At 36.8% G+C, this 21,342-nt stretch overlaps 1 long non-coding RNA gene across 1 annotated transcript; it reads left to right on the plus strand.

Annotated features, from left to right (window-relative positions):
* The first annotated feature begins 1,188 nt into the window (after positions 1–1,188).
* LOC311077199 lies at positions 1,189–19,535 on the plus strand. Its single transcript, XR_014604801.1, has 4 exons — positions 1,189–1,253; positions 1,335–1,464; positions 1,542–2,236; positions 19,147–19,535. It is a non-coding gene; the product is annotated as an uncharacterized lncRNA (long non-coding RNA).
* Positions 19,536–21,342: the final 1,807 nt, after the last annotated feature.

A 21,342-nucleotide genomic window follows, 5' to 3' on the forward strand; every position in this document is an offset into this window, starting at 1 on the left:
CATTGAAAAGTCTCGCACCACGCCATACCATCCAGCCGGGAATGGCCAATGCGAACGGTTCAATAGAACGCTCCACAACTTGTTGCGCACTCTGCCAGTGTCTCGGAAGAGGGACTGGAGCTCCTGCTTGCCACAGGTCCTGTTCTCTTATAATACAACCCCTCATCAGTCGACTGGGGAGTCTCCGTTCTTTTTAATGTTCGGACAGGAGCCTAGACTACCAGTCGACTTCCTGTTGGGTAGAGTTCAGGACCCCGTGGGTGGAAACATCCATGAGTGGATTCAGGAGCATCAGACCCGCTTGCAGTTGGCCTTCGAAGGTGCTACAGAGAGGTTGCGGGTTGTTGCAGAGCGTCGTAAGAATCACCATGATCGCCGGGTGAGAGCTTTGCCCCTTAAATTGGGCCAGCTAGTGTGGTTTCGTGATTTTACTGCACGGGGGCGTCATAAGCTCCGTGACCTCTACGGTCCTGTACAGTACAGAGTCCTCAAAGTGCCCAGAGAGGGAGGGTCTGTGTACACAATTGCACCAGTGGACGAACCAACCAAAGCCAAGCAGGTCAACCGTGCACTGCTGAAGGCTGTGGTTGAAGCTAATCCTTCAAGTGAGGCTGCCTCACCTTGTTTACCTCTTGCTGACCTGCCTCAGTCGGAGGACGAGTTGTCAGGGGATGATCTGTTGGTGGTGAGGCATGAGGCTCCTTTGGTAACCCCCACTCAGGTATCTGTGACTCAAACCACCCCTCGGTTGCAGCTCCTGTCAGCTCCCTTGCCATCTACTGGGCAAGCCCCATTAGTGCCTATTGTTATCAGGGCACCAGAAGGACCTACCTCCCCTTCACCCCCTTTGCCTCAGTTTGTTCCAGCAGTTAGTGAAGTGGCAATACGTCGGACAGCACGGTCAACTGCGGGCCAGCATTCCAATGTCTATCATCTGCCAAGACCGGTAGTGGCAGTGGACAATGCTGCTGACCCTGTGTCCAACACAGTAATGGCGCTATTTCGGCCCTGGAGCTAGTATATGGTATTTTTAATTTTACTTATTCATCGTCGGGGCGACAATGCAAAAGGTGGGGTAGATTGTAGCAGTATGAGTTAGTGTAACGAGCTAGCGTACTGTTGGCCAATCCCCGTGTGAGGCTCCGTCCTATAAATATAGCGAAGTCCGTCTAACGCGCTCTCTTGCTCGTCAGTGACGGAAGTTGTGTTGTGCTTCCGGGTCGCTCTCTCCGTGTGCTCTGCTGTGTTAACAGGTAGGGTAGCGGCTTTGTTGTCTTTATGTGAATATTATTGTCCTCATCTGCAGTGATGGTTACTGTGTGTTGGACGCTTAGATCTCCAGTTGGAGGCTCAGTCTTCCACCTTGTGGTTCAGCGTATCTAATCAACGGATTTACTGCATTATTGGTGCCGTTGGCACGCGTCGAGCCATCTCCCTCGGTTGAACATGGATGCTGCTTGATCGGTATGTATGCCATGGCGTTGGGTTCATTTAGTTTATTTTAATTCATTTTAATGGTAATATTTGTGTGTAAACAACAGGAATGAGGCCGGTTTAGCTGGAGATCGTCGCCAGCAACACAGTATTGGGCTGCTAGCTGCTGTCTTGCCTATACGGCAGTGTTGCCTACGCTGCTTTGTCTGTCCGGCCGGTACGGCTGTTTTCCTGGACTGTTGATTTCCCGAACTGTTGTTCGCTTTGTATGTATTGAGTTCGGTAACAATAACTGGAGCAAATTGCTGTGTGCCCGTCTTGCTATTTCAACTGCGGGTATAATTACGGCTACAGGGCCAACAGTATGTGCCACTTGCAATATTAGTTATTGTTTTTATGATGTTTGAACATACCTCAAGGGGTTGGGGCTTTATATTATAATCTTACTGATTTAAGGAGTTTGTTTTTCTTTCTTTTGTGTTTTTTTTCTTTGTTTTGATTCCAATTTAGATTCAATTTGTATTTATTCCTTGGGTGATTTCTTCTTTTCTGATCATTGGATTTATATATCCATAGATATATAAAGTTTTCTTTATACTGCCCTTTTATAACCATTGTTGGTTTTGGCAGTCATTGTCTGTATTTTGTGACAAATTTATTTTTGGTTTCTTTTTTTTTTGATTACTGGAGTCATATACATTTATTTATTTTTCTTTTTTTTTTCTTGTGTGTTCTTCTACTGCCTCTCGAGGACCATTGTTGGTTCCGGCAGTTATTGTTCATATTTTGTGATAAGTTGTTAGTTCTTTTTCATTTAAAGATAGTAGTCCTTATGGGACGGCATGTGTCAAAATGATTTACGACTTTGACCTTTGACCTTTTGACAGGTTGAACTTCCGGTGACCTTTATGATTGATGGGTTGAACTTCCGGAATGCGGTCATGGGATTAACCTATTGACCCTGCTAGCCTATCGATCATGTTTTTGACAGTTAGTTTTGAACTATGACCTATCTAGGACTAAATCATAATTTTGACGGTTAGTTTTGACCTAAATCATAGTTTTGCCGTTTGTTTGAACTTTGTCCCAGTTATATGTGTGTGTGTGTGGTTATATGGCTTGTGTCAGAGACCTGCGCCCCCACCGCAGTGAAAGTGAGAAGCGTATGTCACACAAAATAATCTCATCCTTTAAAATAAAACATACATTGAAACCAATTATTTTAGATGAATAAAAGTGTATAAAACATTCTATCCTTTATATTCTATCCTTTATATAATTTATATAATATAAATTATATAATCTAAGGTTGAAAAAAAACATTCTATCCTTTAAAAGTATATAATGGAATGCTTACACAGTATATCTTACAAAAAAGAATAAAAATAAAAATCTTCTTACATGTTTGTAAGTCGGACGGTCTCTGACTTCAGTGATCAAGATATCAGGGGGTGAAATTATAATCCTAAAAGTTTAAAAATGTTTTAAAGTTGTAATAATGCTTTTAAAATCAATGAATTATTAAAAGTGGTAAAACAAAAACACTCCTTTCCTGTATGAGCTCACCAGCGTCTATGCACGCCCCCTCTCCGTCTGAGCTCTGACCCCCTCCTTTGCATACTCCTTTGCATCGTGAAATCTCACACTAATAAAAGTTGAAAACATACCTTTAAAAGTGTATAATATAAAATAAAATATCTTGCTAAAGTTGAAAAACATACCGTTCCTTAAAAGTATAATATAAATATCTTATTGATCCAATTATTTTAGTTTTAGATGAATAAAAAATGACTGAGTTAAAATTAACACATCAATGTCCATACCACTGATGCCCACAAAAATAATTAAACTAAAGTTGAAAAACATACCTTTAAAAGTGTATAATATAAAATAAAATAATTTTACTAAGGTTGAAAAATATTCTGTTCTTTTTAAAAGAATATAATTCAGCTGAATAAAATCATCTTACCTTATTTTAGAAAGTTGAAGTATACCATTGATGTCCACAAAAAATGCAATGTATGAATGGATTCAAAATTGTTTTACACAACTGAATTCACATAGTCATTCCTGAATGACCTCACACTGTTTCAAAACATAAGGAGCGCGTGTCTGTGTGTGTGTGTGTGTGTCTGTGTGTCTATGCGCGCGTCCTCTTCCTGCGAGCTCTGACCCCCCTCCTTACAGTGTAACTGTCAAGTGAATCTCACACTAACAAAAGCTGAAAAAACATTCTATTCTTTATAATCTACTAAAACCAATTCTTTCAGTTTTATAAAAAATCATCTTACATGTTTATAGAGAGTTGAAGAAGCTCTTAACACATCAATTCCATACGAATGGGTCACAAAAATAATTTAACTAAAGTTGAAAAAAATATTCTGTTCTTTTTAAAAGTATATAATGAAATACTTATAAAATCTACTGAACCAAGTATTTCAGTTTTAGATAAACAAAACTGTCTCAAAACATAGCGCGTCTAATGTATGTGTGTCAAAAAGTAAAGGAGCCGTGCGCGTTTCTGTGTGTGCATGTGTGTGTGTGTGTGTGTGTGTGTGTGTGTGTGTGTGTGTGTGTGTGTGTGTGTGTGTGTCTGTGCGCGCCCCTTCACATGTGAGCTCTGACCCCTCTCCTTCGCATACCAGAGCACGGTGAAAGTGAGGAAGGGGTTTCCTAATATCACACTAACAAAAGTTGAAAAACATACTGTTCCTTAAAAGTGTATAAATAAAATGGTTATAAAAATATACTGAAACCAATTATTTTAGATGAATAAATAAAATTCATCTTACATGTTTAGAGTTACAACTCTTGAACTTACAAGTTCAAGAAGCTCTTAAAGACATAAATCACAGAGTGGTTCTCTCTCACACCAGCGTCTCTGACTCAGAGGGTTGTATTCAGTGATGGGATGAGACATTTTGAATGCTGTGTTGGGGGTAAATTAATTTCAAAGTTTAAATTATATCTTTTTAAAAAAATATTTGTTTCATAACATATAGATGTCCATACATCCTATGAATGAGACTGCAGTTGTAATAGAAAAGACTTTTTTTTTCCTGACTCTGCTCCTTCGCATTCCTGAGCACAGTGAAAGTGATAATAATGTTTTAAATTTCACAAAAATAATATAAAATAAATACCTTGCTAGAAATCTACTGAAATGCTTGTAAAAAGAATAAAATTCATCTCACATGTTTAGAGAGTTACGATTCTTGAACTTATGTGTTCAAGAAGCTGTTGAGAGCCATAAATCACAGAGTGGTTCTCTCTCACACCAGCGTCTCTGACTCCTAGGGTTTATTCAGCGATCAGAATGAGACATTGTGTTAGGGCTAAATTTATTTCAAAGTTTAGATGATATCTTTATAAAATGTAAATGTAATGTATAAAAAATGTATAAAAAAGTCTCTCAAACAGAGGCCCTCGCTCGTGTCTATGCTGCATTCTGACATCCCCTCCTTTCATTTCCAGAGGTAACAGTGACACTGTGAAGTGTATCTCACACTAACTAAAGTTAAAAAACATTCTGTTCTTTATAAGTATATAAAAAATATTCTCTCTCTCATCTAAAAGCATAACCTTAAAAAGTTTGCATTAGATATTTTAAAAGATTGATTAAATTAAATCTTTAAAGTTTCAATACATACTCATCTTCTATTTATCTGTACTTATGTATGATATAAATTATTATTTTTTGCTTAACGGTGACCTAAAGTATAATTGTTATTAAACAATGTCTGTTCAAAAACTGTACTTGGTCGTCTTAAATCTCATTTATACGAAAAAGATTCAACCAGCATTTTTTGTCCATGTGGGGGTTTCAACTTTTATGGTGGGGCTTTCCATAGCTATCCCGTACATCTAAACAGAACCATCACAGAAAACTACATTTTCAAAATGTAAACAAAAGTTTTAGCTAAATAAAAACACCTTATTTCCAGAGAGGCAAAGTAGTTCTTTATGCAATGATAAAAACGATCCAAAAAAGCAAATAGTTTAAGTCGTCCTATAACAGCCCCAGGCCCTTCAGTGATAAACTACAGTGTGAACTGAAGCTTCAGGATATAGGGCGACAGACCAGATGAGTCTCGGGGGGAGTCTCTCTGCATTCCAGACTACATCCAAAGTTTACACTAATTTCATTTAAAAGTTTAAATCAAATCTTTAAAATCATATCTTCTTAGAAGATTTATGTATTATTGTTACTAAGCAGCGTCTGTCCAAAAACTTGAGATCTTAGATCTTTTGTCCATACAACATGAAACATGTTGTCAAAGTTTGTCACAATGTTTTTAAGAAATCCTAGGACTTTACATTGCTCTTATTTAGACAAAGTTGTATCATTTGGAAAATCATCACACAATTTGAGAGATGCAATGTGTGATAAGTAAAAATCACCCATCGTATAAGATCATTTTTACTTGTATCTCCCGAACTAGGGTGAAACCCTTTACTGAGAATATACCACCGGCCATCTACTCAAAATATATGTAGAAGTTTCAAATGTTAGCATTTGTTGATGGTGGTCGCATGAACAGACTTTGGGGAGAGCTATATCAGGAAGCTATGCCCTTTGACCTCCTCGATTTTGCAGGCCTTTTTTGTTAAAGATTTTAGAAGATTCCCATCTAGCGGTGAAATTCTATTTTGCATTTAAACGAATAGTGCTTTCTAGCAGTTCTCCCATCTACTCGTTTTTTTTTCAACTTTGGTAAATGTGCCAAGAATCTATGACAACGTGTCTTCCGATAGCGCTTCATTGAGTTTAATTGTACATGTTCTACCGTTATGATGTACTTGTTACATGTTCTACCGTACATGTTCTACCGTTCTATATAATGATTTACACAACCGAGCAATAGACCGTACCTTTGACTTACCCGTCGAGAAGAAAGTAGATTCCTAGATAAAAGCTATCCCGATATTTATTTACATACCGATAAATTAAATCTGAATTTAATTAAAACTTCTCCTGTGGCTCGGCTTAACTATGATCCAGCATTATATTGTACCGTGCAGTGCAGCCTTTCAAATGTGGCGGGGGCAGTATCAACGCCTCCCATATGGTCTAGCGGTTAGGATTCCTGGTTTTCATCCAGGCTGCTACTCAATAGTCGAATAATCATCAATAATAATTTTTAGTAATTCATAGTCTTAGAGGCCTACACGAACTGCAGAAACAAGCAGAATGTGTGAAAACTCAGTTTCAGTACCAAATCATTTTCACAAATACAATTATATTGAATTCAGAAAATTTCACTATGGAATACTTTATCTATCATAATTTCAATTTAGTACGTCATCATTTCAACTTTTCATCTCATAATTATGACGCATAGTCATAATTTCAACTTTTTAAGTCATCATTTCGACTTTTTGTCAATTACGCCTTTTTAATGTTTTAAAGTCATAATTTGCTTACTTACTTTGCTTAGCGTCCTTTACACCCCTGCAGGGTTTGGACGACATCCTGTGTAATGCACTTCCATTGTACTCGGTCCATAGCCAAGGTTTGAATATGTCCTTGCCATTCTTTGTCATATTTCTTTCTACTCAATCCAAAGGGTACCATGATAAAGGATTCGGCAGCCTTGTGAAAGTATCTTTTCGTTGTCATACGAACGCCTCCTTTAGGGCGTTTCCAAAGGGGGCCAGGAATGGCCATAAAAGTTTGTAATGGTAAGCGATTATTTTGCATACGTAAAACATGTCCAATCCATTTCCAGCGGCGTTGCATAAGCACTGAAGACAGGGACTCCTTTAGGCCACAACGTTCACGGACCTGTTCATTTGAGATGAAGTCAGACCAACGGATTTTGGCTATGCGTCTTAGGCAGCGGTGGTCGAATATTTCCATCCTTTTTTGTTGGTCAGCTTTTAGAGGCCACGTTTCAGAGGCATACAGTAGTGTCGCCCGAACTATAGCACAATATATTCTTGTTTTTGTTTTGATTCGGATGTCACGTCTATTCCAGAAATATTTCAGTGCCGCAAAGATTGAGGAAGCTCTTTGTATTCTCATTTGAACTTCTTCATCCGAGCTTCCTATTAGGGCAATTTTGCTTCCTAGATATGTGAATGAGGTGACAAGTTCCATTGGTTCATTTTCGATGGTTAGGTTGTTATTGGGATTTATGGAGTCAGTGTTAGCAGTCATGTATTTAGATTTTTGCCAGTTTAATTTCAGACCAACAGAAGCTGCCATTTGAGTAATATGGTCAATCATTATTTGCATGGACTCCATTGACTCTGCAAGGACTGCTATATCATCTGCAAATGTAAGATCAGTAATCGGTCGTTCTGATGGGTAAATGGTTACTCCAATAGGGTTATCATCTAGCGCTTTTTTTAAGCACATAGTCAGTCATAACTACACTAGTCATAGTCATAATTTGGTTGTTGACTATAGTAGTGTTGCACCTGCATGTCCACTAACTCGCTTGTGAGAGTCAGAGTGTGTAAAGTAAGCTCTCATTAGTGTTAGTAGAGTATTACTGGACTGGTAGGGTTAGAATAAGTAATATTACAATAAAATATCTGTTGGTGGGCATCGCGATAAAGAGTTAGCAGATATTAAGCACATATTAAAATTAACATTTTTCAACCGAGCGAGTCTGCGCATGAGAGGCCTTCTTCAACTTTTTAATTCAGAATTACAATGACGCCTTTTTAATGTAATGCTTAAAACGTTTTTTAGTCATAATTTGGTTGTTGACTATAGTAGTGTTGATGATGAAACGTGCTAGTGCTTTTTGTACCTCTCTGGTATTATAGTGTTTCAAGATGGCGGAACGACACGGAAGCCTCCTTGGACTTACCCGCCCCATGTAAATAACAGATAAGAAATGATCTGATTTTAAGAAAGATCATTTTACACCCATGAGGACATATTTATGAATAAAGATGATGATTTTAGCTAATAAAATACCATTTTTCAATCTACACATGAGAGACCTTCAGAAGTCAGAACTTCAGCGGTTTAGGCCCGTTGGCGAAAACACTGCATGTGTAAGGTAGTTTTCCAGATTTTCACCCAAAATCAAATACTGTATGACACTTTTCAAAGTTAGAATAACCTGTTGTGTTCTGACACAAGGCCATTAACCGGTTCTTTTTGTTTTATAAATGTACTTTGCTTATTTCTAAATATCAACCTGATAAATATGAATTCACGATTAAACAAGATAATTTTTAAGAAAAAACATTTTTAAGAAAAATACAACTAAACCATGATAATGTTTAGTTTAGATGTGGATGATTAAGTTTCAGGCGTAGTGCAACCAGATTTCTCTAACATCTCACTCACAACGCAAAACGTTGTAAATAAACATTTTCAAACTGTAATTTTATTTTATTGATTATGGTGATTTAAAGTTTTTGTTATTAACTAATACCTTTATCTTTTAACTAACATCTAACCCCAAATAAACAGATAATGCAATGTTCACAATCTACATTGTTAGATATTCTCCTATGTATCTAAGTAGTTGTGCTTAAATCTTTGGCTGTATTTTGTCACACCGTAGTGATGCAAAGTTCCACACTCTATGGACTAACTTATCAGACACTCACCACACTGATGTTAACATCACCATATATTGTCTTTTCTACCATGATTGGAGCAACTATTGTCCCACCATTCTTCTGGTCAATTGTGAAGGTAAGCTGATTAGGGATCTGAATGAATAGCCGTCCGAATGATGTAGAATTATTATTAGTATTATTATTAGTATTATTATGCTGTCGTTGTAGATGGTTGTTAGGCTGTTGGTTTGTCATGTTTCCAGAATGTGTTTGAATGCTCAGCGTCTGAACGTCACCATCTGTTAAAAAAAAATTTTTTTAAGAAGATTGAAGATTGAGAAACATATTCACTACTAACAAAGTAAAATTATAAATCTTTTCCTACGTTTGATATTCTTTTTTCTGATTTTTTTCACTATGGACTTGATCCTTTTTAATGCTGTTTTCTCTCCATATTTATTCTGTAGTTCCTCTACTGTATCTTCCAACCTCCCTGTTGTTCTTCTCCAGCTGTATTAACCAAAGACAAGCAGTTAGAAGAATCAAATGTATGTACAGCAAAAATAAAGTTAACATAAAATAAACACATTCATACACCAGTTCAAAGTCAATGAACCGGCTGATGCTGCAGGTGTTAGAGCACATGATGGCCGGTGAACAGCAGGTTAAACCAGAGTTAAAACAATAGTCTATGTTAGGACAATAGTATCTGATAATAGCTGATAACGGTCAAAGTGCGAGATAAGGTGCAAGTAGCTAAACTAAACATTTCATATTTGACAAATGTTTTGAGAAATGTTAAACAACTACAAAAATAATCAATTTGTTTCTAATTTCTTTTTTTCTAAATTGTGATTTAATGTGAAAGGAGAAGAAACACATAACATGTGTACATGAATGAATGTGTACAATTTAATAAACGTATTTACCTAACATCCATAGCCTTCGTTAAATTAAGGCAAAGTTCCTTTTTGTGGACAAAGTGAACTTTGGAGCACTTAGCGGGTCAAAAATAAGTGCCATTTGGAACTCTTTTTATCAAAAAAATATATGTTGATAATGATTAGTTATGCCAAATGATAGTTTGGCATGCATGGGATTGGTTGTCCATAGTGAGAGAAATACTTTTATTATAGAAATGGCTATTCTTTATTCTATTCTTTAATCCACAAATAAAATAGGTTTTTATACCTGCTCAAGTACTTCTTGATGAGTTTCTTCTGTATTAAACAGCGAATCTTCTCAGTCAGATCGTCGCAAGATCTCAGGAATCCTCTCACACTGCTCGTGTTCACGCGCTCCATCGCTGCACTTGTGTGTATGACTCGAACGATTCAAACTTCTCTCTGGCGACATGTAGAACTTGTTGGTTATGCAGGAACTAGTTATTTATGGCTTTCCTGAGGCCAACCTCCATACATTCTACACAACAGGGTGGGTGGACCCCAGCCTGATAAATATTTCACGACATTACACGCTCTACTCTAGCTCTACTAGCCTCGGACTGCTGCGCCACTGCAACAAAAGTTGAAAGTCCTGAACCTGACGCAAACTTCTGACCCACAAACTTCTGCGCATTAACGCACAAGGCACGATTGTACCGCAAGGGAGATTCCAGGAACATTGCAGGAGATTCAGTAGACTCTTCGAAAAGCTGAAAAAATGGCGACGCAAAACCTAAAGGAGAGCGACTCCCCGTTGAGTTCTGGCGATACGGGGTACAATTATCCTCCGGTGTGTGAGTGTGCCACGGGCAAAGAGTGTCGTTTAAGAGATATGCTGGACTCTATGTTTAAAGATTATTTTAGAGGCCAAATGGTTGGCTTGATGCACAGGATCATCGACGCTGCGCGTGATATGAAAAAAGATTGTGCGCAGGATACCAAACGTGTGACAAATCTCAAAAATGAAATGGACGTCGTAAGAGGCTTGACAAAGCCATGGCCTGATGTAACGCCCATGTTTTTTAACGGCAAAGAGCCGAACGGCGTAATCCTCAGAAAAGTTCTGGATGTGTTGGGTGGATGTTGTGACGAATTCGAAATCACAGAAATACTCGCTATATGGACTTTTGTAACGGATCTCTGTGTGTCACTGGTGTCAAAAAATGCAAAAACTGACGTTGGTGAATTAGTTGAAAGTCTGGTCAACTATAGCCTGGAGCAAAACATGATAGCCTGCAGAGATTTTTTATTCTGGTTAGACCATCTGTAAATGTCGTTATTGTCGTTTTACTTCAATGTATGAAAGTATAATGTTGAAATAAAATTCTGGTAAAAAATGTCTGAGCTCATAATATTTAGAATAATTCAATATTTCAATATTTGTTTTCTGCATTTTAATTATCGTATTCCCGAGGCGGCAATACAGTTGTATCAAATGATACAACTGTTTTGCCCGCCGTGTACAGAAGAAAAGACATTTTGTGGTGTTGTTCTTGTTCTCATTACATTTTTTAATAAGATGATGCGTTCTGCCATGGATGACTAGACACTAGTCCGGCAGAGAGAAGGGCTTGAGTGGACACGCCCTGTGGTCCCATTTTTATGTCTTCACCCTTTTCCCCGCTTCGCAACTGAGAGCTTTCCACCCCTGCGACATCCGTTTCAGGCCAAACGGAGGAGTTTACTTAAACATGGATATGTCTCACCAGCAACCTCCGGCTTGTCACAATCCTGGCATGCGTCGGGAACAGGAACGCCTTGACACCTTTCAGAATTGGACTCTTGCACCAGTAAGTCCGGCCGAGCTTGCCAAAAGTGGTTTCTACTACCTTGGTCAGGGCGACAGAGTGGCTTGCTTCAGTTGTGGAGGCCAGCTTAGCAACTGGGAACCGGGAGATCGTGCAGTATCAGAGCACCAGAGACATTACCCCAACTGCCCCTTCATTCGAGGTGACCGTGCAGATAATGTACCTTTATCTATCCTTTCCAATGCATCGGCAATGCAACGGTGTGAAGACAGGTCGCTCACATTTGTCTACTGGCCCTCAAGAATAACTGTTCGACCAGACCAATTGGCTAAGGCTGGTTTTTACTATGTTGGTCGTAATGATGACGTGAAGTGCTTTTCATGCGATGGTGGACTCAGATGTTGGGAGTCTGGTGATGATCCATGGGTAGAACATGCCAAGTGGTTTCCAAGATGTCAATACCTGCTGCAAGAAAAGGGCCAAGAGTTTGTTCATCAGATTCAAGCAAGATTTCCAAGACTATTTGAGCGGCTATTGACTCATGGAGACAGTGACTCGAGAGAATTTGTGAGAGAACAAGAGAACAATCCTGCTTTGGAGATGGAATTTGAGTGTGGCCTGACGGCCCAGACAAATGAAGCTGCATCCCCGAGTCAAGATCTTTCAGACTTGCCTATGGAGGAACAGTTAAGAAGACTTCAAGAGGAGCGCACATGCAAAGTTTGCATGGATAAGGAAGTAAACATTGTCTTCATCCCCTGTGGTCACCTAGTTGTGTGCAAAGAATGTGCGCCTTCTCTGCGCAAGTGCCCCATATGTAGAGGATTGGTCAAAGACGCCGTCCGTACTTTCCTATCATAAAGTTTTCCTATCATTTGGATTTGCAAATTTACATTTAACTTGATGCATAAAAACAATCCAGTGACAACAGTGACAACAGTTTTTGGATTTACAAACATTTAGAAAGTAGTTAGGATGTGCATGCTTTAAGTTAATGTTTTTTAAGAATAATTTTGCGCAGGCTTTAAGTTAATTTGACCAACAAGATGTTATTTGAAAAGTAAGTTAGTTGAAATTAAAATGTGATAACATTACCGAATTCAGGGGTGTTTAATAGATTCAATAGTGATCAAGCACCCGCTGAGTTTTTCTTCAAACAAAAGTAATTTTGTTGTATGCACAGATTTTGAGGGTCGCTTATAGAAAGAGGCGTCCTTGTCTTTAAAAACATAGAACCAGAGATTAAAATATTAAAATATACATTCTAGCGCTATTTATGGTATAATAATATAATATAATAAATGTCTCTCGTATCAAATCAAGATACAATTCAAGCCAATTCATGCGAATACCGTCGGATATGAACAAAGAGAAGACCACTAACATTACAGCTAACTGTAGGAAAAGTGTAAAGAAAACGCCATACAATCACAACCGGCAGTACGGTAAGTGTTACGCTAGCGATGTTAAACAATTTCAAAACAGGGTGTTTCAGAAGAAATGCAAACAAAATCTTTTAAACAAAGTCTTGTTCAAAAACGGTACGCTCCTGTGAAAACTATGTGAACTTTGATGAGGCCGAGAACAATAGCGCTTTTATTTAACAATTATTTTCAATAATATTGAAAAACGGTTCAATAACAATGTTCAAAATAAACAAGAATCTGACTCTAATGCGACTGTGCTTGTTAGATATAATAGTTAGATGATTTATCTAACCATTGAAATTGACGATAGATTAAATATTTCGGCATTCTGCCGAATAAAACAATGGTGTCAAAGTGTGGTCGGAATAAAAAAATGAATCAATTCACGTAAAAATACCACGTATCAACCGTAATTCATTAGCTTAACCGTTGTTTAGCGACACACACACAAAATAACAAAATAAGTGTAATAGTTAGACGAGTTATAGCGTAATAGGTAACAGAAAAACAGCCATACTCATCTTTTACGTCGATGTTTCGTAGGCATCGCAGAAAGATTTAGTCATTTTTTTTAGTCATATTTTTTGTTTTCTTTTTTTTATAAAACAAAAAAGAACCGGTTAAAGGCCTATCGTGTAGAAGGACCTCTAATGTATAGGATACATTCCTAACATGTTTGACCACAGTCTATGTACTTTTTGCAAACTGTACAAAAAGAAACAAGATGTCAATGACAGACATTCAAAAGCTAAAACGGATCACTATAGTGGCTTTCCTGTATTTGTTTTAAATGGCTCATGATGATGAAGAATTAGAATTTACTTTTGTGGAATTTTACCTGCAGGTTTTACCAAAGTCTGGAACTTTGTATCACTACGGTGTGACAAAATACAGCCAAAGATACTAAGTAGGAGAATATATAACTGTAGATTGTGAACATTGCATTATCTGTTTATTTGGGGTTAGATGTTAGTTAAAAGATAAAGGTATTAGTTAATAACAAAAACTTTAAATCACCATAATCAATAAAATAAAATTACTGTTTGAAAATGTTTATTTACAACGTTTTGCGTTGTGAGTGAGATGTTAGAGAAATCTGGTTGCACTACGCCTGAAACTTAATCATCCACATCTAAACTAAACATTATCATGGTTTAGTTGTATTTTTCTTAAAAATGTTTTTTCTTAAAAATTATCTTGTTTAATCGTGAATTCATATTTATCAGGTTGATATTTAGAAATAAGCAAAGTACATTTATAAAACAAAAAGAACCGGTTAATTGCCTTGTGTCAGAACACAACAGGTTATTCTAACTTTGAAAAGTGTCATACAGTATTTGATTTTGGGTGAAAATCTGGAAAACTACCTTACACATGCAGTGTTTTCGCCAACGGGCCTAAACCGCTGAAGTTCTGACTTCTGAAGGTCTCTCATGTGTAGATTGAAAAATGGTATTTTATTAGCTAAAATCATCATCTTTATTCATAAATATGTCCTCATGGGTGTAAAATGATCTTTCTTAAAATCAGATCATTTCTTATCTGTTATTTACATGGGGCGGGTAAGTCCAAGGAGGCTTCCGTGTCGTTCCGCCATCTTGAAACACTATAATACCAGAGAGGTACAAAAAGCACTAGCACGTTTCATCATCAACACTACTATAGTCAACAACCAAATTATGACTAAAAAACGTTTTAAGCATTACATTAAAAAGGCGTCATTGTAATTCTGAATTAAAAAGTTGAAGAAGGCCTCTCATGCGCAGACTCGCTCGGTTGAAAAATGTTAATTTTAATATGTGCTTAATATCTGCTAACTCTTTATCGCGATGCCCACCAACAGATATTTTATTGTAATATTACTTATTCTAACCCTACCAGTCCAGTAATACTCTACTAACACTAATGAGAGCTTACTTTACACACTCTGACTCTCACAAGCGAGTTAGTGGACATGCAGGTGCAACACTACTATAGTCAACAACCAAATTATGACTTTAAAACATTAAAAAGGCGTAATTGACAAAAAGTCGAAATGATGACTTAAAAAGTTGAAATTATGACTATGCGTCATAATTATGAGATGAAAAGTTGAAATGATGACGTACTAAATTGAAATTATGATAGATAAAGTATTCCATAGTGAAATTTTCTGAATTCAATATAATTGTATTTGTGAAAATGATTTGGTACTGAAACTGAGTTTTCACACATTCTGCTTGTTTCTGCAGTTCGTGTAGGCCTCTAAGACTATGAATTACTAAAAATTATTATTGATGATTATTCGACTATTGAGTAGCAGCCTGGATGAAAACCAGGAATCCTAACCGCTAGACCATATGGGAGGCGTTGATACTGCCCCCGCCACATTTGAAAGGCTGCACTGCACGGTACAATATAATGCTGGATCATAGTTAAGCCGAGCCACAGGAGAAGTTTTAATTAAATTCAAATTTAATTTATCGGTATGTAAATAAATATCGGGATAGCTTTTATCTAGGAATCTACTTTCTTCTCGACGGGTAAGTCAAAGGTACGGTCTATTGCTCGGTTGTGTAAATCATTATATAGAACGGTAGAACATGTACGGTAGAACATGTAACAAGTACATCATAACGGTAGAACATGTACAATTAAACTCGATGAAGCGCTATCGGAAGACACGTTGTCATAGATTCTTGGCACATTTACCAAAGTTGAAAAAGCGAGTAGATGGGAGAACTGCTAGAAAGCACTATTCGTTTAAATGCAAAATAGAATTTCACCGCTAGATGGGAATCTTCTAAAATCTTTAACAAAAAGGCCTGCAAAATCGAGGAGGTCAAAGGGCATAGCTTCCTGATATAGCTCTCCCCAAAGTCTGTTCATGCGACCACCATCAACAAATGCTAACATTTGAAACTTCTACATATATTTTGAGTAGATGGCCGGTGGTATATTCTCAGTAAAGGGTTTCACCCTAGTTCGGGAGATACAAGTAAAAATGATCTTATACGATGGGTGATTTTTACTTATCACACATTGCATCTCTCAAATTGTGTGATGATTTTCCAAATGATACAACTTTGTCTAAATAAGAGCAATGTAAAGTCCTAGGATTTCTTAAAAACATTGTGACAAACTTTGACAACATGTTTCATGTTGTATGGACAAAAGATCTAAGATCTCAAGTTTTTGGACAGACGCTGCTTAGTAACAATAATACATAAATCTTCTAAGAAGATATGATTTTAAAGATTTGATTTAAACTTTTAAATGAAATTAGTGTAAACTTTGGATGTAGTCTGGAATGCAGAGAGACTCCCCCCGAGACTCATCTGGTCTGTCGCCCTATATCCTGAAGCTTCAGTTCACACTGTAGTTTATCACTGAAGGGCCTGGGGCTGTTATAGGACGACTTAAACTATTTGCTTTTTTGGATCGTTTTTATCATTGCATAAAGAACTACTTTGCCTCTCTGGAAATAAGGTGTTTTTATTTAGCTAAAACTTTTGTTTACATTTTGAAAATGTAGTTTTCTGTGATGGTTCTGTTTAGATGTACGGGATAGCTATGGAAAGCCCCACCATAAAAGTTGAAACCCCCACATGGACAAAAAATGCTGGTTGAATCTTTTTCGTATAAATGAGATTTAAGACGACCAAGTACAGTTTTTGAACAGACATTGTTTAATAACAATTATACTTTAGGTCACCGTTAAGCAAAAAAAAATAATTTATATCATACATAAGTACAGATAAATAGAAGATGAGTATGTATTGAAACTTTAAAGATTTAATTTAATCAATCTTTTAAAATATCTAATGCAAACTTTTTAAGGTTATGCTTTTAGATGAGAGAGAGAATATTTTTTATATACTTATAAAGAACAGAATGTTTTTTAACTTTAGTTAGTGTGAGATACACTTCACAGTGTCACTGTTACCTCTGGAAATGAAAGGAGGGGATGTCAGAATGCAGCATAGACACGAGCGAGGGCCTCTGTTTGAGAGACTTTTTTATAAATTTTTTATACATTACATTTACATTTTATAAAGATATCATTTAAACTTTGAAATAAATTTAGCCCTAACACAATGTCTCATTCTGATCGCTGAATAAACCCTAGGAGTCAGAGACGCTGGTGTGAGAGAGAGCCACTCTGTGATTTATGGCTCTCAACAGCTTCTTGAACACATAAGTTCAAGAATCGTAACTCTCTAAACATGTGAGATGAATTTTATTCTTTTTACAAGCATTTCAGTAGATTTCTAGCAAGGTATTTATTTTATATTATTTTTGTGAAATTTAAAACATTATTATCACTTTCACTGTGCTCAGGAATGCGAAGGAGCAGAGTCAGGAAAAAAAAAGTATTTTCTATTACAACTGCAGTCTCATTCATAGGATGTATGGACATCTATATGTTATGAAACAAATATTTTTTTAAAAAGATATCATTTAAACTTTGAAATTAATTTACCCTCAACACAGCATTCAAAATGTCTCATCCCATCACTGAATACAACCCTCTGAGTCAGAGACGCTGGTGTGAGAGAGAACCACTCTGTGATTTATGTCTTTAAGAGCTTCTTGAACTTGTAAGTTCAAGAGTTGTAACTCTAAACATGTAAGATGAATTTTATTTATTTATCTAAAATAATTGGTTTCAGTATATTTTTATAACCATTTTATTTATACACTTTTAAGGAACAGTATGTTTTTCAACTTTTGTTAGTGTGATATTAGGAAACCCCTTCCTCACTTTCACCGTGCTCTGGTATGCGAAGGAGAGGGGTCAGAGCTCACATGTGAAGGGGCGCGCACAGACACACACACACACACACACACACACACACACACATGCACACACAGAAACGCGCACGGCTCCTTTACTTTTTGACACACATACATTAGACGCGCTATGTTTTGAGACAGTTTTGTTTATCTAAAACTGAAATACTTGGTTCAGTAGATTTTATAAGTATTTCATTATATACTTTTAAAAAGAACAGAATATTTTTTTCAACTTTAGTTAAATTATTTTTGTGACCCATTCGTATGGAATTGATGTGTTAAGAGCTTCTTCAACTCTCTATAAACATGTAAGATGATTTTTTATAAAACTGAAAGAATTGGTTTTAGTAGATTATAAAGAATAGAATGTTTTTTCAGCTTTTGTTAGTGTGAGATTCACTTGACAGTTACACTGTAAGGAGGGGGGTCAGAGCTCGCAGGAAGAGGACGCGCGCATAGACACACAGACACACACACACACACACAGACACGCGCTCCTTATGTTTTTGAAACAGTGTGAGGTCATTCAGGAATGACTATGTGAATTCAGTTGTGTAAAACAATTTTGAATCCATTCATACATTGCATTTTTTGTGGACATCAATGGTATACTTCAACTTTCTAAAATAAGGTAAGATGATTTTATTCAGCTGAATGACTTGGTTTTAGTAAGCTTTTTATTTTATATTCTTTTAAAAAGAACAGAATATTTTTCAACCTTAGTAAAATTATTTTATTTTATATTATACACTTTTAAAGGTATGTTTTTCAACTTTAGTTTAATTATTTTTGTGGACGTCAATGGTATGGACATACTTTTCAACTCTCTAAAATAATTGGTTTTAGTAGCTTTTTATTTTATACACTTTTATTCATCTAAAATAATTGGTTTCAATGTATGTTTTATTTTAAAGGATGAGATTATTTTGTGTGACATACGCTTCTCACTTTCACTGCGGTGGGGGCGCAGGTCTCTGACACAAGCCATATAACCACACACACACACACACACATATAACTGGGACAAAGTTCAAACAAACGGCAAAAAACATCTGTTCTATTTAAATAGGACAAAACTACCCGTCAAAATTATGATTTAGTCCTAGATAGGTCATAGTTCAAAACTAACTGTCAAACAACATGATCGATAGGCTAGCAGGGTCAATAGGTTAATCCCATGACCGCATTCCGGAAGTTCAACCCGTCAATCATAAGGTCACCGGAAGTTCAACCTGCCAAAAGGTCAAAGGTCAAAGTCGTAAATCATTTTGACACAAGCCACCCCATAAGGACTACTAAAGATATTGATTTGTTGTATTTTTCTTTTCTTTTTGGTGAATCTTTGTTAATGGTGTTTTTTTGTGTTTTCTTTTCTTTTCATTACAGTAACTGAGAGCCGATGGTGGTGGTGGTGTCTAGGTGGTGGTGTCCCCTTCTGGTGTGCTGTTGATCTTCTTGTTTTCCCTTGTGTTCACTGTGGTGTGGTTGTGTTTAGTGTGAGATTTTCCCTGGGAGGTCTAACTGCCTTTGACTCCTCTCTCCTCCATCGGTAAGCCTCAGCAGTTCTAAATTGATTCTTTTGTTTACTATTATTTTTCTTTTCTTTTATTATTATTTTTTTCTCTTTTCCGCTTCCCTGAGAGATGATTGTTAAATTATTGAAATAAAGGTGTTCATTCAAAATTGAACATTGTCTCTGGCTGTATTGTACGTTTACCTGTGTGTCCTTTAATTGTATTAATATCATTGCAATAAGAGAGTAAAATCATTCCCTGGGTGAAACTCCCAGGGTGGCGTAGTCGGTGTTTTGTCTGTCCTTATGTAGAACGCCACACAAGGAATCAGGCGTTTCCATCACGCAAAAAAGACAGACTCGTTAGCTAGCTAACTGACATTGTGTCCTTGTATGTTGCCTTGCATAAAATAACATGATTTACAGCACAGTAATGATTTTATAGATTCATTAAAACGTACACAAACCTTTATTTCGCTGAAGAAATGCACCATATCGGCATTGTATGTTAGTTACTTCTTAGTTATTTTTCTTGAACCTTAATTAGTAGATAATTAATAATAGCTCATAGGGAGGTATGACAGAATTAATTAGTTATTGATTAACTAACTGTTACTTATCACAACAATAAAATTATATTACATACTGATTAGTTAACACAACTTCCTTAGTAGTTAACAATAGTGAATAAGTAGTTAATGAAGAATTACCTATTAGTACTTCAATAATTCCTGATAAGTTATGCAGTAAGTAAGATACAGTATTCTAAAGTGTTACCAAAAAATGTAGTATGGCGATAAATCAATAACAAAAAGAACCGAGCACACAACTGATGCTGGCTCGCGCTGTAAATGACTTTCGCGAGAGGATACCAGATCTACACGTGATAAGACAGGAACTTGCGAGTTCATTCAAACCCTGCACGTGCGCATGACATCTCCTCAGCACGCAATACAAGCCCTTGTGCGCGTGCGCATGATCATTCCCCATGTTCTAGTAGTCTTACTAGTGATTGCATCATGTTGTTAAGAGATATTTACAGACTGTAATGAGGCATTTTAATGGTTATTAGCATTGTAAATCTACCAAAACTCTTATACATTTTTACATTTTATATTTATAACACTTTGATTTGTGTTATTGGCATTAAAATATCTAAACGAAATTGGAGAAAAATGGGAATGCAAAGTCATATTTGCTGTAGTTCACCACTACATTACCACTATACTCCCATTAACCACTATTAACTTTACCCAACCAAAATTATATTGGATCTGAGAACCTCATAAATGTAAAAAGTGTCCATTAAATAGTTGTAAATATAACAAGGGCTTGAGATGAAAGATAAATTACTTGTTTATATCAATAAGCAAGAGTTGTTGTGTAAGCTTTTTGTTATCATCATATGTATTACTATTATGTCAATTTCGAGTGGGTCATTATTAGGGATGGGTGCCGAAACCCGGTATTAAACGGGCCCCGGTGCTGAATTATGAAAGACCCCTGGATCGATAAGCTCGGACGTTATGGGTTCTGCTGTCGGTACTGGAGAAATTAAGAAAGTACACGCGCTATTTATTATTGCTATTAAGAAATTATTATCTTGCAAATTTAATCTTGCCAGCCACTTCTATATATAATAATATTGAACCATTTGTCTGTGATGCAATTTTGCTAAAGAGAGAGAGTGTGTGTGAGAGAGCGAGCGAGCGATCTTTCACGCGGAGCCACGGCGCGCACAACACAACAGCCCTGCTTAACGGTGCCCTAGAATTTGAAATTGAATTTATCTTGGCATAGTTAAATAACAAGAGTTCAGTACATGGACATGACATACAGTGAGTCTCAAACACCCAACATGACATCATGACTTTGCGTAAACATACACGCCACTTTCAAGTCAAAAGTTATCTATACACATTTTGAGCTATCCGCGTGTATGTTCACGCCGAAACGAACCGTCATCTTCCGCG

The sequence above is a fragment of the Abramis brama genome (assembly GCF_963993115.1).
Source record: "Abramis brama genome assembly, contig: SCAFFOLD_62, whole genome shotgun sequence".
Taxonomy (NCBI): Eukaryota; Metazoa; Chordata; class Actinopteri; order Cypriniformes; family Leuciscidae; genus Abramis; species Abramis brama.